We start from the raw sequence: 26,716 nt of genomic DNA on the forward strand, positions 1-26,716 counted from the left end.
TTTTGCTGCCAATTTGCATCAGGATGTGTCCCTTTCTCCTGTTAAATGGAACTCCCAATGGGAACCACAAAGAAATACGTATAGGATGTACCTAAAATGAGAAGTATATGAATAAAAATGTTTCACTACAAACATCAGAAATTAGATATGGTCACAACTTCACAGTTTTCAGATGGAAGAATATTTTTCCATGATGAGACAGCCCTAGACTAACACTACTTAATACTACTAAGATCCAACTCTGTGAACTGTAGGTGAGTATAAGGTGGGGGTGGTAGGTGGACTCTGTCGTACCCAATGGAGGGGTGCATTGAGTGTAGAAAAGTTTTAATTCATAGTGAAAGGCATGAAAACTTGTCTATTTTTTATTAGCATCATGTACCATTGATTCTGAACAACATCAGTTCATGAGTAGTGAGGATACTGGGAAACATCATTCTATCCTCATGCCTGGGAATTTATTTATTTCTGAAAAAAAAATTGATTGGGATAGTACTGGAGGGAAGAAAGGTGAGAAGAGAAATTCAGCAGCTCCCACTAAGCCCTGAATGATACTTATCAACCAGGCCAGGCAGCTAAACAGGAATCAGAAACAGAAAGATATTTATTTTGTGAGTATCAGAAAGACCAAGATGATTCTTAAGTAGAGATTTGACCTGAGAAGGCACGGGGAAAACTGCTGTTAACAGATTCAGTCATCCCCAGAAATGAAGAAGTTTTTCTTCTACGTGTTAGTTACTAATTATAGCTCAGGGCCAAAAGCTATGGATTTCAAAGGAAATGAAATGCATTCCCCAACCTTTCCTCAACCACCTGTCATGTTCTCTGCTCCCAACTACACTTCACATCTTCACCCTAGTGAACAAGGCACTTTTAGCCTGGAGCCTGATGCCCCTTACATCCTCAGGCCAGGAGGGTGGAAGAAGAGAAGCCTCTGGAGGTTTGGAAGGAAAGATTCATGTGATGTCAGAGCCAGAAGTGATTTTAGAGAGGAATACCCGCCCCCTTCCGCACAGTGAAAGGAGTGGTTCTGTTTGACCTCTGGGTCTCTGCTGGGATCCAAGGCACAGATTTTCACTTAAGGATGTCAAAAAGGTGAACACTCAAGGGTGATGTCCAAGCCTCTGGATTAAGCTAAAAGCTGTAGATGTAGAACTGGGAATCTTTCACATTTTTAATAAGAAGCAGGGAGTGTTTGGTGGAGAAAGAGGTGGAGAAATGAGGTAAATTGGACCAAACAATGTATTCCGGCTCTTGAGAACTTCCAAGCAACCTCAGAGTCGCTGAAGGTCTAAAGCATTCTAATGCAATTTGACCACCTCTTTGTGGGGCTGGGCATGGCCGGAAGCAGTATTGTAGCTGCTATTCTCGATCCAGAGAGATAGGATGTCCTTTTCCCTGGAGACCCCAGGATGTTGGGAAAGAGGGGTCCCAGGTGGCTTAGTGGCTCAGATACCTTAGAGTAAGCTTTTAGAGACCCTCTGGTCCTAATGCATCTTTCAACAGATAAGGACATCAGATCCTTGGAGACAGAACTGAGTTGCCTGTTAAAGTACAATTTTTAAAAGGGTAAAATCTTTCACCCAGATAGTAAATAAACACATTTCAAAGATTTTTACTGAAATTCATTAATTAATGAGGAAACAGTAAAATATTGGCCCAAGTGCATCTGAGAAGCTAGATACATAAAATCAATTTAATAGCTCTCTGGGTTATAGGCTATACAAAAAAAACCAAAAAACTGGTTTATATTTAACAGGATCATAAACTGTAAACTTTGGGGCTATTAGTTTCACTGGGCAGAAATTATTTCCATGTCGACCAAACAAAAATTTTAAGTGATACTTTACAGTGAAGTAAACTAGTAAATAGTTAAGTCCAGCTCTAGAAGAACACCCAATAATCTCTATGGCTTATTTCCAAATTTCAGATGCTTTTTAAACTTGTCCAAGGTCACAATGGTAATTGCAAGCAGATGTAAGATGACAAGTGAGGTCTCCTATAACTAAACCAATACTTTCGCCATTGTAATTCTGGGAGACCAAGATGTCCAAGAGCCAAATTGTCACTCATAGAAGGGACTGCTTGAAGAAATGGTAGATTCCTTTCTTACCTGCATAGCCTGAACATCCTACCTGCAGTTGCTTATGCAAACACCTACTTGTGAGTAAACCTGAACTGGGGCCTGCCCTACATTCCCCAAAGCCTAGGCCTGGTCTGGAGACCTTCTTTCTTCTTTACTTTACAGGATTCAGTACTTTGCAGGATTTCTGGACCATTCCATCACCTCTTCTACATGCTCTCTGGGTTCTCTTAGGAATCTCTGGGCTCCATGTTGGGCCCTGCAACGCCCTCTCTGAATCTCTGAGTCCTTATAGCACATTCAGTTGGAATCTTCATTAGAGTCCTTCAAGTGAGGCCTGAGGACCCTCTGGCTGTGATACTTAACCAACTGGATGGAAGTACCGAGTGTGCTTGTTTGGCATAGTGTCCTTGAACATTCTTTCAGAGCTTAAATTCAAGGATTCCCTAATAGCTCATTCCCAAAAATGGGGGTGATAACTTTCAAACAGAACCTAGAAAGCCTCAGGTGGGTTTACGGAGCTGGCATTGCAGTTTTGGCTTTAGGAAAGATCTAATTGGCTCTTCTTCAGAGTGAATGCAAATGCCTTCCTTCTGGGAGGGCTTGTGGATGAGTGAGTTACTATTTGCCAAGAGATTTGGGAGCCTGAGGCAAATGACATTGAGCCGCTTACAAACTATGACAAGGCATCTGCACAAACACCCTTTTGTTCTTTTGTTCTTGCCAGATCTGTGTGGGTGGCAGAGGTTGGAATAATTTCATTACCAGAGTCCATCAGGCTTGACAGTGTCTCTCTGAGATTGCCTTTTTCATGATCATCTTGTTTACTTGTCTGAAATGGAATTCAGGTAGATAAGGAAGAGGGTAGCACGGGGTAGCTATTAACCATTTAAAAGATAACTTGAGGAGAATGAGTCAGCTACCCCCACGCCCTGGGTTTGTTTTTGCATTCCTTTTTATCCTCTAAGAAGAGGAAAAAGAATTCCAAGAAGACCAAGTTCCTTATAGCCATAAAGTTCAGAAATATCATAATACCAAGTTTAGAACACAATCTGAGATGGAAATGGGAGACTTTTGAAAGTGTGGGGCCAAGATTTCAATTTCTTTTTTCTTTGTTGTACAGTATATTATGGCCAGAGGAATATGAGAGATTGAAAAATGAAGGCCCAGATAAGGAGCCAAATGTACCCAAGTCCATGCAGCTGTGCTGAGGCACACTTGCTCTGTGTGCATGATGTATGGAGGATAAGCAAGAAGAACAGAGCTCTCTGCACTGGGGGAGCTAGTATTCTGCCTCCTAACCCAGCTGAGGAGTGAGGGGTATTTCTCTGAGGTCTGATATATAAAACAAAGAGAGTAGAGCTACATAGGAATGACTGCAGTCCATTTCCCCCTCTCCTCAAATCAAACCTCTCTCTCCAGGCTGAGTGTCAAGTCAGGCTTTTCTTTATGTACTGTGTCTCAGCCTCCCCATCAAATAGTAATAAAAGACCCATGTTTTTGGAACATCTATTGGAAAGGTCAGTTATTTACATTCCACTTCTAGTATCTCAATTAATCTCCACAGCAATAAGAAGGCCAGTACAGTTAGCCTTATTTGATAGGGGAGGAAACTGAGGCTTAGTGAGATTCTATCTTGCTCAAGATCCCAGGCTGACAACCACAGAGCTGGAAATCTTACTCTCAAATTTGTCCTTAAGTACTATGCTTAGCGATCTCCCCGACTCCACACCATCTCCATGTCTTTCCTCATGTAGTCTATTTTTCTGGCCACTAAATTCCACCTTTAAACAAGTAGGGACCACTGTTGTTGGTACTATGCTAAAATCAGAAAAATTAGGACAGGCAAGGGAATGGAACGAATGAGTTCAGAGCCCTGAGAGATGTCAACATTGAACTCAGTGCATGTTGTAGTTTGCAGACCCAGCTTCCATTTCCATTCCTCTTTACAGGGCCTCAGTGTGTCTTGGCGTCCACCTCTTTCTCACAAAGCTCCCATGCCTCATCCCTCCTTCCAAGGGATGGACTGATTTATCCAAGGAAAATAATATTCCCTGTCCAGTGAGTGGTTCAGAAGGAAGCACAAAAATAGTTAGTGGGGTGCAAGAAGTTTGCAGTGGGCTTCTGAGAAAGTCCTGCCTAACCTAAAGCATAGAATTTTCGAGAAGAAGCTCTCTCAATTTCTCTGCACAACCAGTGCTCAGGTTTGAAGTCTGGAACATCCACAGCTGTCTCACTTATAGGCTGAGGATGCAGCAGCTTCATGGGAAATCAGAGCCGGGGCCACCAGCCTGTGTGGACTTTGAGGTTTGCCCTACAGCTGGACTTTGTTACAGGGCTGATGAATTCTGTCCATTTCAAACAAATAGAATACAAGGGTAAAAACTGTATGTTAAGGTTTGAATCTGGAATGTCCTCCAAAAGGCATAAGTGTAGAAAGCATGGTCCCCAATGCTGCAAGGTTCAGAGGTGTGGCTTTTAGGCAATGCTCAGAGCATGAAGACTCTGACCTCATATTAATCCATTGATGACTAAATGGACTACTGGGACCTAGTTGGGGGAAGTAGGTCACTTGGAGCATTCCCTGGAAGGGTTTAACTTCTCTCTGGCTCCTTCTCCTCTCTCTGCTTCTCAGTTATTATGAACCAAGCAGCTTTCCTCTGCCAGGTCCTGCCACTGATGTTCCTGCCACCATGATGTTCCTGCCGCCATCATGATGTTCCTGCCACCATGATGTTCCTGCCGCCATCATGATGTTCCTGCCACCATGATGATGTTCCTGCCTTGGAGCTGACCAACCAGGAACTGAACCTTTAAAATCCTAAGCCAAAATAAACCTTTCCTCCTCTAGGTTGTTCGTATCAGGTATTTTGGTCACAGCGATGAAAAATTGAATAACATACTGAGTCAAGAGTGAAGCAGCTGAGTTCAGTGGCACACACCTGCAATTCCAGTCACTTAGGAGGTGAGACAGGAGAATCACAAGTTTGAGTTCAGCCTCAGTAACATAGAAAGATCCTCAGCTACTTAGCAAGACTCTGTCTCTAAATAAATAAATGAATGAATAAATAAATAAATAAGGAGTGAGGGTATTGTTCAGTGGTAAAGCACTCCAGGGTTCAATCCCTAGCACACCACCTCCCCCAAAAGAGTTAAGCAAATGATCCAATGAGAACATTAACATTAATCTAAAATTAATCTGAAAAAACTAGTTAGGGAAACAATAACTTAAGAAGTGATGATAGAGAAAGTGAAAATGCACAATGGGGGATTCTGAGAACAGAAAATCGGGCACAAAACCAACGGAGGGTCCTAAGAACCTGGGCCATTGTTATTTTTTCCTTGTACCACGGATTGAACCAGGGGTACTTAACCCCTGAGCCACATCCCTAGAACTTTTTTTATATTTTATTTAAAGACAGGGTCTCACTGAGTTGCTTAGGGCTTTGCTAAGTTGCTGAGGCTGGCCTCGAACTTGTGATTCTCCTTCCTCAGCCTCCCCAGCCACTGGGATTACAGGCCTAAGCCACTGCACTGCCTTTTGGAGCATTATAGGTTGGGTTGTTTGTTTAGCATATGATCTAACAGATACCAGTAGGGACCACAGATTTACTGACTTATGGAACCGCCCCTCCCCTTTTTTTTGTCTCAGTCCAAATCTCACTCATCCTTCAAGCCTTAGGAAGGAAGTCTTTTCTATCTATAGTGGGCCTTATTTACTTCCTTCTCCCGAGGCTTCCTTGGAATCTGTCTTCTCTGTGAAGGCATATACTATGCATAATTCCCATGCACCTGTGGGTGAGAATTTTGTCTCTTAAGTCTAAATAAGTAGTATGTTTGTTTATTTCTTCTCCCACAGAAGAAACCTAAGCTATTTCCAGAAATCAAGAGAAAGCAAACACTATTCCACATGATCGTGTGCTAAAGCTCATTAGAGAGAGAATATTAGTGTTCCTGAGGAAGTCCTCTGTCAGTACAGCCCTGCGGTATTTCCCTCCTCCTCCTATAGGACTATGGGGAGGCAGCCAGCGCCCCCCCCCTAAGGGGTCCTTCTTCCTGCCTGTGGAGGCTGTAAACCACCTGAGAAGATAAGTCAGAAATAATTAGTAAAGAACAAAAGACACAGAGTTGGAAAAAATAGTTTTAAAGAAAGCTTGGAGCGCCTGATAGGTCCAGCCCATATAGGAGCTGGAGCTGGACAATTAGAAAATGGCTCCCGTGATTTATTTAAGGGGGTACATCAAAGGCAGGGATAAGGTTCCAGGGATGGAATCTTGCTTCATGGTGTCTTGCATTCAGTAGGTTGATTGGCATCTTGGCAGGTCACACCCACCTCTGAGAGGCTGTGTGGCTGCAGCAGGTCACCCCATCTCCAGTGCTGTGTGGGACCAGGCAGAACTCGAATAGTGTCACATATGTCTGGGTGGTCTTAGCCAGAGGAAATTTCCACTGGAAGTTCCCAGACACCAGATTCTCCTATTCACTAGGCTGCGATGCCCATGTAGTCCACACACAGCCCACAGACGGCTCTCGACACAAGACTGTTTCATGGCTGGGTTCAGGTGCAGGACTCCTGAGCCAGTCTCAAGCTCTGCAGGAGAAAGACCATTGTCTTGGCTCACGGAGAAATTCCCAGAAGTGAGGGTAATGGTGAAGAGCAACATTTGACTTTGTTAAAGAGAGAATTGTGAATTTTCTAAGCTGAAGGGAAGCTTTAAAGTTACAGATGCACATTCTCCTTTTCAGCTGGGGAAAGTGAGGCTGAGAGACAGAAAAGAATCTGCCCAAGGCTCTACCTGTTTTAGAATATTAAAGTGACATTTAAAAATCACCACAATGGTCTAGGTATGTAGTTTAATGGTCCGGCACTTGCCTAGAGTGCCTGAGGCCCTGGGTTTGGTACCCAGCACTGCAAATGAATGAAGGAATGAATAAACAAACATCACCACTGAGAGGATAGGGAAACCTGGGCAGTTAGCCCCTCATTTTCTTAAACACAGCTCCTTACTCCTTATTTCTTTCTTTGGTCTCTATCACTGAACAGGTAGGCAATTTGTTGGTAACTAAAAATAAATAAATAAATAAAGTTTTCTAAATAAGTGGCTAATTTAAAGGGAACTACCACCCATATTTATAGATAGCTCTCCAGTTAAAACATTTGTATATGCTGGTATTTCATAAGATTGTATTCTGGAGTTAGGGATTATTTTTTGTGTGTGTTTAAAAGATAAAAACAAATCTCAGACTCTATCGAGGGTGTCACTCCAGATTCAGACCTGGACTACCCATCTCCGTGTGTGTGTGTGTGTGTGTGTGTGTGTGTGTGTTTTAACATGGGATGAGAAACATCAATTTGATTTCTTCAATGTGTCCAAACCTTTGTATTGGGAGAGCCCCTGGCTTGCCATTGGCTCAGCTCTAAGTCTAGACTCTGGGTTGAGAATTCCCTCCTTGTTTTTAGTTGACTGTGGAGCTCCTTTAATGAAATGACCCAAAATACTGCCCACTGTCATCAAATATTAATAAGTTCATTTATTTCCCAAACTTGGAGACGATGTCATGAAAATTAATGAATATACTGGTGGAAATCAATTGTCTTCTGCAAAAGGTTCTCTGGAGTCATTGTGTAGAAAATTATGTGGGCTTTTTTTTTTTTTTCTTTTGGCATCTGGGATAATCTATTTCTAGCTAAAGGGTATGTTTTGATTATATTTATGAGGTATGCGGTAAAATAATGGAGAGTTTGTTAAAAAAAAAAAAAAAGCTTCTGGCCCTTCATTTTGTAGAAAGATGAAGTTTGGAGAAAAATACTCCCAAATAATGAAAACCCCAAAACGTCATGTCAATCAAGCTTTTCATGACTTGGTCATAGGTACCTGGATTCTTTTCAGCCCTTACATCTTCACACTTGTATCTAGGATAAGTTGGATTTTTACTGAGCTGGGGACACAGAATTGGACTTGGGGAGTAAAAGAGATTTGTAATGCTCTTACAGTCCAGTTAGTGGAAGAGGATGCTGATCTTGAGTCCATAGTTCTTGCTGTACTCTATTGTCTGCCTTTCTCATTATTTCTCAAAAAAACAAAACAAAAAAATCCCTCAACAAAATCAGGCATCAGACATTGGCAATGTATTCATCTGTTCTTTTAAATTCTCAAAATTAAAGTATTTTAATTACGTTGAATTAAGATTGAGACCATTTTCCACTGTGAATCTGCCTTCATCTCACATTTAGTAGGAAGGTGACATAAACTTGGTTGAAAGCCTTTTTGGGTTTTAGCCGTGTGAAAGTTCAATTTGGGATCTACTTAGTCTGGATTTGCTGGGGTGTATTTATGTATTTCATTTATCTAAACATGATGAAGATGTACAACAGTATGCAGAAAGTTAGTAAATTTAAATACACCATTTCAATGGAAGACATTGAATATCTCAATAAGTCAAATGAGAGTTTAATAACACTTGATGTGGAGAATCAAAGTGAATACATTGTTTTTTCCTTGAACAAATGATTTATTGGAAAATAGAATGATAATCAGATAAAAATTAGTGGATATTTATTGTACCTTTTTATTCAATATTTTTGTGTTTGAAAATTTCCATAACAAAGTGCAGAGACTATATTAAAAATTAATGAAACATGAAATAATAATGATCAAGATGAGTAAGGAAATTTATAGAAGTTTCTGATGTAGAAAAGCAAATTGTTACAAAACCAAAAATAACCAAAGGCAGTAATTTATTAAGAGGAAAAGATAATGTTTCCATAACGACAGTAGACAGGCTTTTGGGTTGTTTGATAATCTAATTAATGAGTGAAGTGTACAATATAACACTTGGAAAATTTGAAGCTATTTTGTAGATTTGACATGGAATGCCTGTATCAATGATGATAATACATGATAAAACCACTACAACAAGGATATCAATGACAAACTTGTTAGCAAAAAATGCTAACAAACTTGTTAATTAACGTGTTACTCGGTGTATTGATTTCAGTGTATTTATGAAAAGTCACTATACTCAGAAATGTGAAATGCCCTCTTGGAGGTCTACTGTTTATATATGAAAGAAATTTTATAAGGTTTTCCCTAATAAGACAATGATCCTAAGATTTTCTGTGACATTATTAATAAAAAATTAGAAGCCTAAAAGAAAGGGAAACTGAGGAGTGGATTGATGGTTTTCAAGAGCCATCAGTAACACTGACAATAGCAATTGTTCCAATTATGGAACTCTCACTATTTGTCATACATTATAGCAGAGGTTAGCAGGCTATAGTCCTGGACCAAAACTGTCCTGCTTCTGCTTTTGTAAATAAAGTCGATTTTTTTTCTTTTTCTTTTTATACTGGGAATGCAACCCAGTAGCACTCTACCACTGAGCTATACCTCTCCCCCTATTTTAAAACAGGGTCTTCTTAAATTGCCAAGGCTGATCTTGAACTTGAAATCTTCATTCCTCAACCTTCCAAGTTGCTGGAATTACAGGAAAATTCTATTGGAATCCAGCAATAACCTTTTAGGTATCAACTGTGACTACCTTTGTGCTGTAATGGTGGGGTTGAGTAATTGTAACAGAGACCACATGGCTTTTAAAGTCTAAAATATTTACTCTTTGGCCCTTACAGAAAAATGCTTGCTGGCCCCTATACTGTGTGATCGTCATCTCCGTGGCACATTGTAGTTTTTGCAGGTATTATGGCTACATATTATCACAGTCCACACGCTCTTAAGAAAATGTGACTGTCCTGTTCCCATCAAGAGACAGACTCTTGGCCTTTTGGCTAAGATCAAGTATAGTATCTGTTCTTATCAGTTCACTATCTGATATGTCCTCTGAGGACAATATATTAAATGGATTTGGGGAGCAGGGAGATGGAATAGGAGCTTGCTCAGTCCACTCCACGCATCGACCTGGTATTGCAGTGCTTCCAGGAACGGTGCACCCCTCCAGGGGAACCAAATACTTGGTTTCAAAGTTAGAGTGTGGGTTGGTTGGACATATTTACTTTTTCATTTCCTTCTTACACATCCTTGTATTTGCGAACACTCAAAAGTCTTTATGGGGGCCCATCTCTCGGATCTTTTTCATCTATTTCCCACAGATCTTTTCATCCAATTTGCTCTCTTAGGAGTGTTTTCTTCACGTCCTACTTCAAATCTCCTTTCCCCCAGAGACCTGGCTTCTTTCTCTGAGTCATTTCCAGGAGATGTTTTCTCTCTTTTCTCACAGGCCTTACTTCCTAGTAACTGCACAGGGAGTAGATCAGTCTTTGTCCCCTGTTCCTACTTTCTGCTCCTTTTCACTCCAGACTTCTGTAGGGGAAACTCTACAGTGCTGGCTTTCAGTCTTTGACCATTGTGTTCGCTTTCTGTCACACACTCAGATTGCTCCAGTGCATTCCACAAGGAATTTTCCCAGTGTTTTCTGATTTCAAAGTTCACACAGGAAATCACAATTCTGCTTGTCAGGTTTGTGCTAAATTAAACTATGAAGCCCACTGAAGTGGCACCTGTAATCCCAGCAACTCGGGAGGCGGAGGCAGGAGGATCCCAAGTTTGAGGCATGCCTCAGCAATTGAGCAAGGCCCTAAGCAACTTGGTGAGAGCCCATCTCAAAACAAAAAGCAAAGGGCTGGGGATGTGACTCAGTGGAAAAGTGCCTCTGGGTTCAATCCCCGGTACCAAAATAAACAAAACAAATGAATCCAAGAAGATCCACCTAGAACCTGGGCAAAAATCATGGGTTATTCAACTCAATTGTGTATTGCCAGCACCTGGGAATTACACTTGATTGAGTTGACTGAGTGATGACAAAGATGTCAGTGCCCCCAAAAGTTTTATTCCTTACAATGTTAAAGAAAAATTATATTCCTGATACTTGTACAAGATGGTGAGACCAGTGTCAAGATTCAAGAGGGGCCCCAGGCATGGTGGCACACTACTATAATCCCAGTGGCTTGGGAGGCTAAGGCAGGAGGTTTGCGTGTTCAAAGCCAGCCTCAGCAAAAGCGAGGTGCTAAGCAACTCAGTGAGACCCTGTCTCTAAATAAAATACAAAATAGGGCTGGGGATGTGGCTAAGTGATTGAGTGTCCCTGAGTTCAATGCCTGGTACTAAAAAAAATAAAAAGAGGCAGACTGTACTTATGACTGAGTGGGCACTGTTACTACCATTACCAGTAACATGCTATAGAAGGGAAGTTGTGTCATGCCAGATAGAAATATTCCTTATCCTGGTTACAACATCTGCTTCCTGAAGTCCTGCTTTAGCTACTAGTTAAGAACAGGTTCAATGCGATGCCAATTAAAATCCCAACGGCATTTCTTGTAGAAATGGATAAAGCAATCATGAAATTCATATGGAAAAACAAAAGACCCAGAATAGCAAAAGCAATTCTAAGCAGGAAGTGTGAATCTGGAGGTATAGCGATACCAGAGTTCAAACTATACTACAGAGCAATAGTAACAAAAACAGCATGGTACTGGTACCAAAACAGGCAGGTGGACCAATGGTACAGAATAGAGGACACAGANATGTGAGGGGAAAGGGAGGGGGCAAGGGAGAGAATTGAACAACAGCAGATTAAGTAGAGAGGGATGATGGGAGGGGAGGGGAGGGGGGATAGTAGGGGAAAGGAAAGGTAGCAGAATACAACAGTCACTAATATGCCATTATGTAAAAATGTGAGTGTGTAACTGATGCGATTCTGCAATTTGTATTTGGGGTAAAAATGGGAGTTCATAACCCAATTGAGTCAGATGTATGAAAGATGATATATCATGAGCTTTGGAATGTTTTGAACAACCAATAAAAAAAAAAAGAAGTACCACTCTCTAAGACCACAGTACTCTGGGTTCTCAGATCTCATAGACAGAGCCTGGTGGATGAGTTGCCATGTCAAGAGAGAAGACAAGACTCACAGAAGAACCAAGCAGGTGAGTGAAGAAGCCATTGTGGAATTGGTTCTTCCAGCTGCCCAGCTGGTGCCATGTGGACCACACACAGATCACCCTTCCAGAATTCTTGACCTGCAGAATTATCAAATGTAACAGAAGAGTTGTTTTAATCATTTGAGTTTGGGGTGATTTTTAAAGCAGCAATATCTGATTGGAATGATCTTATATAATCCTCAAAATGGCCACAGAAGACATGAGTTATACAAATAACTATATACCCATAGTGTACCTTTGGTATACTATACCCACAGCATATCTATGGTATACTGCTGGAAAGGATTTCAAGAATATAGTAAACATTATTAGAGAAAGAACATCAAGCACCTCCTGCCATATTGTTCAGAGTCAAAAAGTTTGCCCACAGTTTGAGAAGAACTAGAGTAATGTCAAGTGATTATTTTGACCTTAGGGAATCTTCATCCTCCAATGATATATGTCTCTCAGACTCTCAAATCAGATCTTGAATCCAACTCTCATTTTAGATGGCTAGTGCTTACGAATAGTATAATTTAGAATATCGGCTTTCCTTGACAACTCTATTTAATTACTGCCTTTTAAAAGAGGTCTATGCTCAAACCCTTAGAATCAGAGAGGACATTATGAATAGGATAGTTCATAATTTTGATAGTTGATACTAAGTAAAAACTCACTACTATGCCCCTGAATGAAATATGCTGACAAAACCACTTTTACTTAATTATGGAAATAATCTTTTTTGACAATAAAAGATCAGACAAATCTTTAAAATATTTGAAAAAAATATTTTAAATGAATCAGATTTTTCTTAAACTAATGCCTTACCTTCTGATCTTGAGTAATCATGTCTGGCTCATCCAGGAGCCTCTATTTTCCTGAATGTCAGAACTAATCTTCTTTTTATCTGCATCCCTTATACAACGAGTACTGTGCTTGCACACAATGAGAATACAGAAAATATTTTTACTAACTTCCATCATTGTCAGCTGATTTTATAATATACCAATTCATATACTCCTTGCAATCATTTGGCAACACACTGTCACCCTTGTTTCTACAAAAAAACCAAGCCTAAGAGAAGGGAAGTGATTTGCCCAGGATGGTCCTTAGAAAAAGGCAAGGTCAGGATTCAATCTTGATGGGAGTTCTGTGGAAACAGGAGACAAAAACAATCAAACACAAGGCATTTCATTGCTCTCCTGCTGTTGTAAATTTTACTCTTTTCTCTCCTTTTTTGCTCCATTGACTTACCATATTATGCTTTTCAATTACAGCCATCAACTTCCTCCCACAATTGCTCAGTATTCTGGGCTGTAATTGCTCCTCAAAGAACCTGAGCCCACATGCCTACAATTTCCCCATCAACTCCACAGCCCTCACAGCCTCCACAGGACCAAGGCTAATGCAGCCCACGGAGGCATATACACCTGTGATTACTGCCATTTTCCACTGGTTTAGTTATCCCAGGAGAAGCATATTCTGGAGTGCCTCTTAAGTGTTGTGTAGTGACAACATTCTGATATAAGTAGGAGGCCAACAATCATCATCCCACATGTTATTATCCAAAAGTGGTCCCTTCAAGGTGGGTGCTGACATGCTCACTCACACGACTGAGCCAAGATACAAAGGTGAGTTTCTCTGGGATTAAGGTCTATTTCTTGTCCTTAAATTGAAGGCAAAATGCTCCTCAACTTGATTAAAGTCTTCACTTATGTGTTAAAAAACCTTCAGTGAATAAATGACTGACTTTTGCTGTACAAGAAAATAAGTAGTTGAGCAATAAAGGATTCCTCCAATTTCTTAGGCATAAAATTCTTTTTAAAATTCATTATTATTATTATTATTATTATTATTATTAACATGTATTGAACCCAGGAGTGCTTAAGCATTGACTCACACCCCTACCTCTTTTTATTTTTTGAGACAGGGTCTCACTAAGTTGCTTAGGGCCTTGCTAAATTACTAAGGTCAGCCTCAAACTTGTGATCCTCCTGCCTCAACCTCCCAAGTCTCTGGGGTTACAGGCATGCACCACCCCGCCCACCTTGCATAGGAATTCTTGAAATGCATTTCAGAAGAACTTGGCCAGGTCATCTGTGAGAACTTAGAAGGGCCTTGAGCAGATGAGGAAATGGGAGGGGGGGGTCTGGTCTAAATATGGACCAGAACTAGGCCAAGTCACCAAGCAAGTGGATAGACGAGACTGCAGTGTTAAGGCTTCAGATGACCTTCTTCACCTTGATTAAACTGAGGGTCGACATTGGCACGGGACAGTGGTGTACTTCTACCTTAACACTCCTAGAAATTTCCTTCAGGGGCTGTTATAGAAACAACAGTTCTCTGGACTAACAGCTCCTGCCATCTATTCATCTATAATATGGCCACATGTTATTTCTAGGACACCCAAATCAAGAGCTTGGGTTAGAAACTCTGACCGAAAAAGCCAAATATTTCTGAAGACATTAAAAAACAACAACAAATAAAACAAAAAAGCAACTAACAATACAAGTGAACACGTGAGACTCAAAGCCCCTTTCTCCTCCTTAGGAGTGAGAGGAGCTGGTCGAGAAGCCAATCCTAAGGACGTGAGATGCTTCTGGAAGAAACAAAGAGATCAAGTGCAAGGATTTTTTTCCAGTTGGAAGCCCAGAGCAACTTAATCACTCACAGAAGATGAGGTCCCTTTCCTCAGGGTTAGCTAGAAGTAAGGAGTTGGCAGGGGAAGGCTGAGGAGTCCCACTGGGCCACCTCAAGGCAGAGACACCCCACAGTGATCAATTGGCAAAGGCAAAGCAGAGCTGAACCACAAGGGCCTGAACAACACCAGCTCAACAGCCACAGCAGCTGAGCTAGGAGCTCTTACGTGCTGAAGTCTTCCATGTCCTGGGTCTGGGGTCTTTAATTCATCCCACAGCAGCCTCATAGCAAGAAGGAGAGAATGTGAGGGGCCACTTTGAACAATTCTGGGATGACCTACTGTAAAGGAGCACGCTCCATTCGTAGCTTTTCAAAAGAAACCAGGGCTACACTTGAGATCCCCACAATTTGTGTATATATATAAGCATTATCATTTTTTATACATATTAGTTTGAACCAGGAGAAGCTGCCTGTTCTGTAGGCCAAAAAAAGGGTCAAGTAGCTGAAATTTCATATGCCTCAAACTAATACATAAAATATATATTCTTTAGGAAAGTAAGTAAAAAAGGTAATCAGCAAATACAATTGTGTGGGATATGGGGTATGTAAGAGTAAATATTTTAAACTCTGGGAAAAATAAATGAAAGAGTTTTTCAGTGAAGGAGAGCAGTCAGGAGAGACTTCTAAGAAAAATGACGTCTATTTTGAGACCTGAAGGATAACAGAGGACAGTAAAGGAAATTACTCACGATGAGTCAGGTTTAATAAGTCAAGGAGGCTCTGGGTCATGGGGAAGTAACAAGTATAGGATTTGTAATCTCACTGTCAACTAGTAGAAAACTGGGTAAAATATAGAGAAGAAACTATCTTCCGATGTTGGTCAATAGGCCTCACAGGATCATAATCACTGGGAATTGAAAAATAAGCCAAATGAATTCTTCAATTGATTAAAATGGATATATTTTAAAAGATGAAAATGATAAATCAGGCACGGTGGTGCACACCTGTAATCCCAGTGGCTGAGGCAGGAGAATTGCCAGTTCAAAGCCAGCCTCAGCAACTGAGGTCCAAAGCAGCTCAGTGAGACTCTCTCTCTAAATAAAATACAAAAAAAGGCTGGGGATGTAACTCAGCAGTCAAGAACAGAACAAAACAAAACAAGATTAAAATTTTAAGAAGTACGTTCTCTGATTATACATAATTAAATTAGAAATTAAAACAAAAAGATATCTGAAAATAGTTAAAAATAACACAGTTTTAAGTACCTTTCTTAAATAAAAAAAAGAGAGGCTTATATGGTACCTTGGACATTTCTATGATTTAAGTGTGTTCCCCCCAAAATTAATGTATTGGAAGTCTTATACTCAAATTAATGTTAATGGTGTTTGGAGGTGAGGTTTTTGGTAGATTGTAGGTTGTTAGGGTGGGGTCCCTGTGATGGCATTAGTGCCTTTATAGGAAAAGGAGGAGACCTGAGCTGGTAGCTTGCTCTGTCCGTCCACATGACACCCTCCATCATGTTATGATGCAGCAGGAAGGCCCACACCAGATGCCAGCACCATGCTCTTGGACGTCACAGCCTACAGCACCATGGGCCAAGTGAACTCTTATTCTTTGTAAATTACTCACACTATCCAGTATTTGGTTAAAGCAACAGAGAATGTATTAAAACAGACATGTTTGTTTTAAAGACAAAGTAGAGGAAGCAAGTAGAAGCAAGTGAGAGGGTGGTACAGGGTGGTATGATGTCAAAGGAGGCAAGGGGAGACATGAAGAAGTGGCTGGCAGTGTCCATTCTGCCAGGCTAAATAAAACGATGCTATGGTTTGGGTCTGGAATGTCCCCCAAACGTTATATGTTTAAGGCCTTGTCCCCAGCGCAGCAATATTCAGAGGTGGCTCTTTGAGGAAGTGATTGGAGCATGAGGGCTTTTTGGAAGGTGATGGAAACTGCAGGAGGTGGGCCTGGTTCAAGGAACTAGGTCATTGGGGGTGTGTCCTTGGGAACTCTATTTGTCACCAGCCCCTTCCTCTCTCTGTTTTCTGGCTGCCAGGAGGGGAACATTGAACATTTCTTCTGCCAGACATTTCTGCCAGGATGTTTCTGCCTTCAGTCAGTCAACCACCAACTGAAACCGCTGAAAACATGAGCCCAAATAAATCCTCTAAACACCTGATTTTCTCAGGTATTTTGCCACAGTGGTAAAAAGCTGACTAATACACGCGAAGACTGAGATTTTGTCCTATGGAGTTTATAAGTGACCTAGCGAAACATGGATTTGGTAGAGTTTTGGGAAGAGAAACCAGATTAAATTCCAGATTAAAAGCAGTCTTCTCTTGCCACTTACAAGCCGACGGCCACATTTCCCGGAAGGCTGGCTCTCTCTCCAGGCCTGGTGTTAAGTTTGACAGTGACTTCCCAGCAGTGAAAAAGCTTCCAAATCCAAAATGCTGCTGCCATTCCATCCATCTGCTAAGTATGGGCAGATGCCTTCATCTAGGAGCCCAGAGTGGGGAGGAGCTCAGGAAGGAGGTCTGCTCAGTTTGTATTGGCTGCAGAGGCCAGTGTCTGCAAAGGGCCACTGTGGTGTGCTACCACACTGGTTGCTGTCACTAACACTAAACACTCTAATCAGGGATAGGAGAAGTCCTGGCATTCCCAGGCCTAAAGTTTTATGGTCAAGTATATTTCTGGAGACCTGAAGATCTATGCAACCATTCTTGAAAGAACTTCAAAGTGGACCCAGTTTCCCCTGCTGTAGTTCCCAACTATTACCAAGACCACCTGGTCCATGAAGAAAAACTCGCTCTTCTTAATGATCCCTCAGCTCTCCTACCATAGCTCATGTCACCCTTTCTCGGGGATGTGGTTTAAAATTCTCCACATCTTCATCAGTCTTAGCTCTCATCACCATCTAGCATTTATAAGGAAAGATTCAGTAAATATTTGTTGGATTAATTGATCAACTCTCCTTGCCACAATCCATACTGATGTCCACATGTTCAGAATCAAATAGATTCTAAAAGCAAACACCTATTCTCATACAAGTACTACTGAGGATTTTCCCTCCAAGCCAACTTATACTCCTTTTCTTGAAAGTGCTGGTCTTCTTTTAAATCCATACTCCCTGAGCACTATCATTACCACAGTACCTCTAGGAAACTGGAAAGGACTGAGCATATCCTGTAGTTCTCCAAATAACAATTTAAGCACAACACAACACTTCACAAATCCAGGCAATTATACTACTGGTGGTGATTTGAAGCCATAGAAGAAGGATGACAACTATTCTTTGAGTTCTCTTGATTTTGTTCAAAGCTGCTTTCTTTGCATATGTATTTCTTTCTTTCCTTGAGTGTGTGTTTACACGTGTAAATCCAGAAATACGTACATACATCCCCAAATATGTATAAAAATAAACACTGATGTTTTGTGTAATAGGAAAATAAATTAGTTTTAAAAACAGTGAGGTTTCAAATAAATTTTGTTTACAGCAAACTACTTTTATCCAAGGGTAGGCCTCCCTCAACTCCACATCTATTTCCATCCTTGTCCACATTCATTCTTCTTGGTCATCAGGGGAATTGCATAGATATAAGTAACCAGGATGATGGAAGGACTATCCTGATGGTGCAGGAAGTGGGAGATGATTTTTAGTGCCTGATGCTTTCTGTGTCTTCTTGGTGCCACTAACCTCTGAGGAATCCGGAAGTCTATTGCTTCCAGAAGAGAAAGTTGTCAACTCTGTTTTGATAAATCCATTTACCATTCTTCACATTCACGCTAACCCATTCCCCATCACTTTTCACTGCACCAGGCCATGAAGAGCCTATAGTCCACGGTATCCCCAGTAACCTAGACCTAGCAATCACAGAGAGGGAACACACACACACGTGGGCAAGGCACTTCAAGTCCTAGCTAACAACAGTACCAGCTTCAGCGTCTACATCATCAGGACAGAAGAGAATATGGGAGGGGTCTTGATAGTGTTTCCATACTTCTCTGAAATCAAGAGCAAATCAGGGCTTCTTAGAGCGGTTAGTGGTACATCAGCCCTGCTTTCTTTCTCTCTTTTTTTTAAAAATAATTTTTACTTTATACTTTTACACAAATGGAGCACAACTTTTGAATTCTCTGGTTGTACATGATGTACAGTTACACCATTTGTGCCTTCATACCCATATATACAGGTAATAATGTCATCTTTATATGCAGACTCTAGAGTAGATACACTTCTTTATTTTTAATATCACACATTACCTCCATCAGCAGATGTAAGAAATCCCCCACCTCTCTGGGATTGAGTAATACAATACCTGCATAATAACATATTGTGGCTCTGGCTCCATCTTTTGAAACTCTTGTTAGATGGACCAACCCTGAAGTCCCTACTAGATAGAAGGAATTTGGAAGGGAAGGAACCATAGAAAGCTTGGTTCAATCCGTGTACTAAGAAATTCACTGGGTGGTGATATGGAGGATAGATGAAATAAATAAAAAAGGTTGGGGAGCAAAGGATTTTATTGTAATGAGTCATTGCTTCTCACAGGGGGCATTTGAAATTTTGTGAAATTGTTTGGTTTGCTGTTGGTATTGGTGGACAGGAACCAAGAATGATAGCCATTTTACATTGCATAGGCCAGCTCCAAATGACTAAGACTTGTCTTGAATTGCATGTAAAAGTTGAATATATCTTTTAACGATAGTGGCATTCTAGAATTTAAGTCTATTTTACGTATAGACATGGTGTTAGTGATATTTTAATTCCAACATAAAACACCTGTGCTGAGCTGCATCAAAACTACAGCTCCCAGTGGTTCCACAAAGAGGCACGAGCCTCCGACTACTTGTGGTGTGCTCTAGTGTGAATGCACGCTAGCAATTACATGACTAAAATGTATCAGTATTTCATCACAAATTACTTTATTTCCCCATGTATTAGGGCATTATATTGTTATTGGATAAATAATATATGTTGATAGGTTATATTATCTCTCTATGACTTTCATTTCAGGTACTAAATGAGGCATCATGAAATATGTTTTGGTTTTGTTTCTCTCCTTTTAGAAAAAAGGAGCATTAGATCTATTGTTCTTAAGATAATTGGTTTAGATGATAAATATTGAGAGCCTAAACAAAGACCTGAGGGGTGGAAAAGAATGTCATGAATATAGAATTAACAGAATTTGTAAAGTGTTGGGACTCAGTAGATTACAATTAAGCTCTGTTTCAACTTTCCCTTTTGAAGGGCTAAATAAACCCAAAGCCATCATCCTACTCTGCCTGCTTCACAAACCCCTCATTATCTTGGCTGCTGTCTGCAAAAGCACTTTCCTGGGTCTCCAAATGGTGTTTAGTTTTGGATTTCCAAATGGAGCTTAAACATATTAAACAAGGAGCCAAGTTTCCCTATTCCCTAACAAATGCACAGTGCACTAGCCCATAGATCAGACCATGTATGTGAATATACACATAAAGGATATATTATCAGTGACCCAACTGTATTCCCTTACCTTCTGCATATGCCAATATTCCAAGTGAGTTGCAATTGCCAGCACCTGCATTTCTTTGATTAAGAATCTTATTTAGCCACGGCAGCCCATCATGAGGGATGCTGACTTAGTTCCCTTCCTATCTCCCAAGGAGCCCAGCTCCCTTGTTCCTTGCATGGGATAACTTTAAGATCTGTGTACTGAACTGCTCCCCAGAATAATAGGATTAAGATACATTCACAGATGGTAATAGCTGATTTGATTAGTGGCCCTCCTATCCATTGCCATCCCTTTCTCATTTCCTCTTCCCTTCTCCACTGTTTCTTTCACCTCCAAACTAAACTATGTTGCCATCCCATCTTCATCCCAAGCTCAGCTTCTGGAGTAACCCACATCTCAATGACGTGACATCCATAGAGCTAGAGTCCTCTCACTGAAGAGAAATGCAGTTGAAGAGCACAGGCCTGGGAAACAAACCTGGAGTCTACCTTCAGTCTGTAGCAACTCACTATCTGACTTAAAGCATATTATTATGTAATTTCTCTCTCTGGGCTTTTGTTTTCTTATGTTTAAAATACAGGCTTTGGACTGGATTAATATTTCTCAAAATGCATTCTTTGGATAAACATGAAATTATTGGCACATAATAGTTGTTATGGAGAAAAGAGGAAAGAAAAAAAAGGGTGCTGGTCTGTCAAATGCAGTTATTTATTTCTCATTATGTTGAAGCACAGGTAGAAGGTTCTAGTTCAGTGCCTGGCATATAGTAGGCTACAATGAACAGCAATTGAGTGAATCCAAGCCAGTAAGCTCACGTTCCACACGCAACAGTCATCATTGGTCAGGGGTTCTTAACCTGAAGTACAATTTGTGATAAAAAGTTGTAATAAAAATTGCATACTCTGTGCCCTTGTGCCTTTTTCTGAGGGCAAGTTCCTCATAAGTTAATTAGGTTCTTAGACTCCCTGAAAGATTAGGTTTGTCTGAAGTCACTTGTCCTTGTCAGTTGTTTTAAAACATAACATCAAAGATCACGAGTCTTGAATTCAAATGCTTTGTCCCACTGGGCCCTCTTCACCAGATCAGTGTGTCTTGGTGTTTATTTGGAAGTGATGTTTCTGTCCAAGATAGTTTACACAGTCCTTTCCCACTTGTAAGGCCTCATAAATATTTTCCAGGCTATTTGAGATTTGCTGTTATCTCTAACCATGAGCAGCAGAGCACTTTCTGCATGAGTCAACCTGAAGGAGAATGGAAGGAACCCCTGCAGGTGCTTCCAGCCCCACCAGCTCCAATTTTTAAAATCTTTCTCTCCACACAAGGCTGAATCTTTGGTTGTTATTAAAAACTGTTGTCACCACATTTGAGAGTGTGTGCAAGGGACCATGGGGAAGAAGTTTGTGGGCAGAAAGGAAGGAAAGAAGACAAATTGGCAGAAATAATTTTAAAAGAGTCTGTTTTCCCAGTTATTTAAACTCACCTGGTTTTGTCTACATCAAGAGAGGCATAACAAAAAAAAGAGAGAGGAATAACATTTTTGTTTTCAAAAAAATAAATTATGCCTTGATAGGAAATAAATGTATTATTAAGGGTAAAGGAAAACACATTGTCAAAATAATTGCTATGCGAGATAGAATCTGGTTTCAGAAAAAATCTTTTTAGTTTTTACAGGCAGGGGATAGGCTTTTATTAAACTAATGAATAACATTAGTACAATGGCCTCTGCTATACTTTTCTTAATCAGTTAAAATTCCTAGCTCAGTCAGTCTTCACATTTTTGTGAATGTAGGGATTCCTTTTATTTACTTATTTTTTTTAATTGAGGGCCTTAAGCACTAATTGTACTCTTAATAACCACTAAAGGGAGAAAATATAATGTTCTAGTTATTGATTGCTGATTAACAGACCATCTCATATTTAGTGACTTTGAGGGACATTGATTTGTTTGGCTCCTACATTAGCATTTGGGCAGGAATTGTCAGGGACCATTTGTCTCTTGTTCACACATCAGGCTGAGGTTGCTTGAAGACTGGGATCTGGAATCATTTGAAGCTTAAGGCACTCACATAGCTAAAGGTTGATACTGACTATGGGACTGAACAAAATCCAAACTTGGCCTTTCCATGTGGTTTCTGTGCTTTCTTCCAATGGCATCGTGGCTGAGTTTCAAAAGCAGGTGCCCCAAGAAGACCAAGTGCCATCTGCATCACCTTTTAGATCTGAACACAGGTCTCCTAGACTCCAGTCACAAAACTCACTTAGGCTCTACTAGTAAGCCCACCCAGACTAACTGGGTGAAGGTCAACATTGCTGTTAGAAAGACTATTTTAAAATAACATAAAACAATAAAAACAGAAAAGAGAAAACAAATGCTGGAAATAAAAAAAATGTTGAGTGAAGTCTTCTTCTACAGAATGCACAGATTTTTCTCAAATGCAAGATTTCCTACATGGTGGGCAAACATCTAAACCTTCATAAATTAAATTTTAAAAATCATGGGAAACACATATTTGACCATAATGGAATTAAGTTGAAAAACCACAATAGAAATATATATGGAAACACACCAATAATTTAGAATTAATTAACACATTCTAAAATAAACAATGTGTCAAAAGATCAAAGACCAGAAAGGAAATTTGCCAATATTTTAGACAAAATAATATGAAAAGACAACAGATCAAAATTTTCGTAATCAGTTAAAATAGTACTTAGAGAAAAATTCATAGTTTTTCTTTTAGTTGTCAATGGATTATTTATTTATTTATATGTGGTGCTAAGGATCGAACCCAGGGCTTCATATATGGCAAGCAAGCACTCTACCACTGAGTCACAACTCCAACCCCCCAAAATTCATAGTTTTAAGTGGGAATAAGAAATCCTGTATGCTTCATTCTTTTTTTTAAATTTTTTTATTTGTATATAACAGTGGAATGCATTACAATTATTATACATATAGAGCACAATTTTTCATATCTCTGGTTGTATACCAAGTATATTCACATCAATTCATGTCCTCTTACATGTACTTTGGATAATAATGACCATAACATTCCACCATCATTTCTTACCTCCTGCCCTCTTCCTTCCCCTCCAACCCCTCTGCCCTATCTAGAATTTGTCTATTCCTCCCGTGCTCCCACTCCCTATCCCACAAGGAATCAGCCTCCTTATATCAAAGAAAACATTCGGCATTTGGTTTTTTGGGATTGGCTGACTTCACTTAGCATTACCTTCTCTAACTCTATCCATTTACCTGCGAATGCCATGATTTTTCTCTTTTATTCTGTATGCTTTATTCTTAAGACTCTAGAAGAAAGTAGAGCAGATTAAAGTCAAAGTAAAGAGAAGGGAAAAAAGAAATCAGTGAAATAGAAAATGGAAAAACAGTATGAGAAATCACTCAAAACCAAAGCTAATTTATGAAAAAAATTAAGATTGCTGTATCTCAAGCAAGTAGCCTTGCTTGATCAGAAAAAATAATTAAATAAATAAATACAAACCACAAATTACTAATGTTAGGCAAAATGCCATTTTTTAGCATCTATAGACATTTAAAGAAATTCAGGGATTTAGACAAAGCTAAATCAAATTTGGCAAGTTACCAAAGAGGCACAAATTACTGATTTTTTTCTTTTTATGGTGCTGGGGATTGAACCTGAGGCCTTGTGCATACAAGGCAAGCACTCTACCAACTGAACTATATCCCCAACTCACAAATCATGGATTAAAGAAACAGCAGACATTAATATAAATGGACTCCCATAGTAGCTATGCTATTGTATAGCTTCTTTCATTCAATGCAACATTTCTGTATCAAGAGTTGAGTGTCACTAGTTTATACTTTTTTATAGATGATACACAGTATTACATGTATTGATAAATGTTCCTTTTTTATTGCTGCACGGCATTCTATTAAAATGAATATATCACAATTTGCTTCCAATTCTCTCTTTTTTTTATGAACATTTGGTTGGCTGAGGATCACTTCTGCAAAGTGATCTTTTTTTGTAATGTCATTGAAGAGTAAACTGAGGAATTAAACTGACCAGAGGAAGGAGATCAGGGAGAGAGAGGAAGGGAGGAAAGAGGATAGTACTGAGAATTAAAATGTAGAAAACCATGTTGTATGCATTTAGGAATATGTCAAAATGAACCCCCACTGTTTTGTAGAACTATAATGTACTAACATTAAAATAAATAAATAAATAAATAAAAAAGAGTAAACCCAGGCTGAACGCACTGGCATGGACCTGTAATCCCAGCTATTCTGTTGGCTGAGGAAGGAGGATCACAAGTTTGAGGGCAGCCTCAGTAACTTAGTGGGACCCTGTCTCACATAAAATTAAAAGGGTCATGGATGTAGCTCAGTGGTAGAGCACTTGCCTAGCCTGTGTCCAATCCCTGGGTCCAATCCCTAGTACCATATACACAGAGAAAAAGAAGAAACCCAGGGAGCGATCACCTTTTCTTTTATTTGCCTGTCCTTACAGTTATGTTTTTTAACTATTGGTTTATAATATTCTTTAGCTGACAAGGTATTTTTCTATGCATGTTTTCCTATTAGCTTTACAGCATCATTCCATGAGATAGACAGGATTAGGATTATTCTTCCAATTTTACAAAGTAGAAACAAGGCTAAGAGATATGTGTTTGCCCAAAAGAACTGGAACTAAATCCTGGGTCCTTGAGGCATACAGCTCATCATCATTGCCATACACCAGCTTCTACATCTCACTTAAGTCCATCTCTGATCTGCTTTTGCCTATGGCCTTGCTCCTAAGTAGAGCATCCTGGGCATAACACTAAACCCCTTTCCCAGCCAAACTTCAACATGAAGCTTCTTGTCTTTCCAGTTCTAGGTTACAGCATTGAATTCTGGTTGAATCCTATATAATCCTAAATAATCCTTCCCAGATAAGAAACCCAAGTATTAAATGGCGATTTATTAATTATAGCTCAGCTGCCTCCTTGGGCAGTTCATCTGATCCTGGGCTCCTTTAGTCACATGCTACACTTCAAGCTTGGGTGCCCTCCCACAGGCCATAACAGCTCAGCCTCTTCTGACCCTGAAGGCTTAGCCGTCCTCTCATTGGCTGCTTCCTGTCCCAGCTTCCAGTATTGAATAAAAGACCTCCTTTAAGAGTGACAGTAAAAGTAGAAACAGCACATGTAGTCAAATCATGTGTTTCCTAGTGACCTGTATCTAGGCCTGTGGGAAATGGGGCTGCCTCCCTTGACTGGCCCTATCCTCTAAATGGCCCATCTATAATCACCAGCTGGGATTTATTCAGTATGTGACTCTGAATACTGCAATGCAGAGTGAAACTGAGGGGGTGACACACAGAGATGTCACCAGCTCATGAATCTGGAAGGTACCTCTTCACTTTATAGACAAACAATCTGAGATGTGACTTACCAGTGTTCCCCCAGTGAGCTTGTGCCAGGAAAAGGTCAATGATTCTTTTATTTGCTCCTAAAATGTCTCTCCTTTCTCAGGCAAGTTTCAAAGGGGGAAACAATCAATGTGATTGAGAAGCTTTATCTTAGATAATATTCTTTTTTTTTTTTTATGGTACTGGGAATTGAACCCAGGGGCACTTAAGCACTGAGCCACATCCCCAACTCTTTTTCGTATTTTATTTAGAGTTAGGGTCTCACTACTTTGCTGAGGCTAGCTTTGAACTCGCAGTCCTCTTGCATCAGCCTCCTGAACCTCTGAGATTACATGGTTTGTGCTATGGTGCCTGACATTAGGTAATATTTTTATTGAAGTAAGAAAGGCCTACCTGCACTCTGGTAGAGCAAGCTCTCTTTTTGCAGAGAAAACTCTATAGTTATGTACTTTTAAGTTTTCTTTCCATTGAAAAAAATTTGAATATATTTTCCTCACCTGTTATCCACTGTTTTCCCTTGGAAATACTTTTGCTGGGTTCCTTTTACTTTGCATTAAAATATTTGCATATATATGGACCCTTTATGGTTAGACTGTGTTTCTCATGAATGTAGCTAAAGCCTAATGAGTTTGTGAGTGCAATTTATGATTGTTCTTTTTAAAGTGTTTTCTAATTCAGGGCCCTACTCAATCCAGTGAGGATGTCCATATGGAGTTCAGAATGAGTACACTCAGTGTTGGGAGACTTATTGCATTTCTTTGCAGTAAGAAAAACCATATGACCTTTGACATGCATCCCACATGGCTTAAATCCCCCTTAGCATTTTGGTGAAAGGTGGTGTGATGAACCCATGTCAAGTCTGCATGCAGCCTTCTGAGGGGATTTCAGAGTGGTCTACCTGCTTCTGAAAGGAGGCAGCACTTTGTTTCAGGGCTAAACATACCCTTTGGCATTTGTGAGCACTTCTGGAAAGGAAGAGAGAGACAGTTCACCTGAGTGACAGATCTGTAACAGGCAGTAAGAGGGCAGTGGGGAGCTGGAGTGTTTCCTATCAATGCTACTATCATTGCTGTTGTTGGCATTATGATCGTAATGCACATTCACTTGATGGTAACAACAGGGCCTCGCCCCAAAAGATATAGTCTGTGCCCGAAGGCCTCATTTGTGAGCT

General features: G+C 40.1%; 1 non-coding gene across 1 annotated transcript; it reads left to right on the top strand.

Moving 5' to 3' along the window:
- The first annotated feature begins 9,849 nt into the window (after positions 1 to 9,849).
- Positions 9,850 to 10,036, top strand: LOC125617130. Its single transcript, XR_007348002.1, has one exon. It is a non-coding gene; the product is annotated as a U2 spliceosomal RNA (small nuclear RNA).
- The last annotated feature ends 16,680 nt before the right edge of the window (positions 10,037 to 26,716 follow it).

This window comes from Marmota marmota, unplaced genomic scaffold (assembly GCF_001458135.2).
Source record: "Marmota marmota marmota unplaced genomic scaffold, marMar, whole genome shotgun sequence".
Lineage (NCBI taxonomy): Eukaryota > Metazoa > Chordata > Mammalia > Rodentia > Sciuridae > Marmota > Marmota marmota.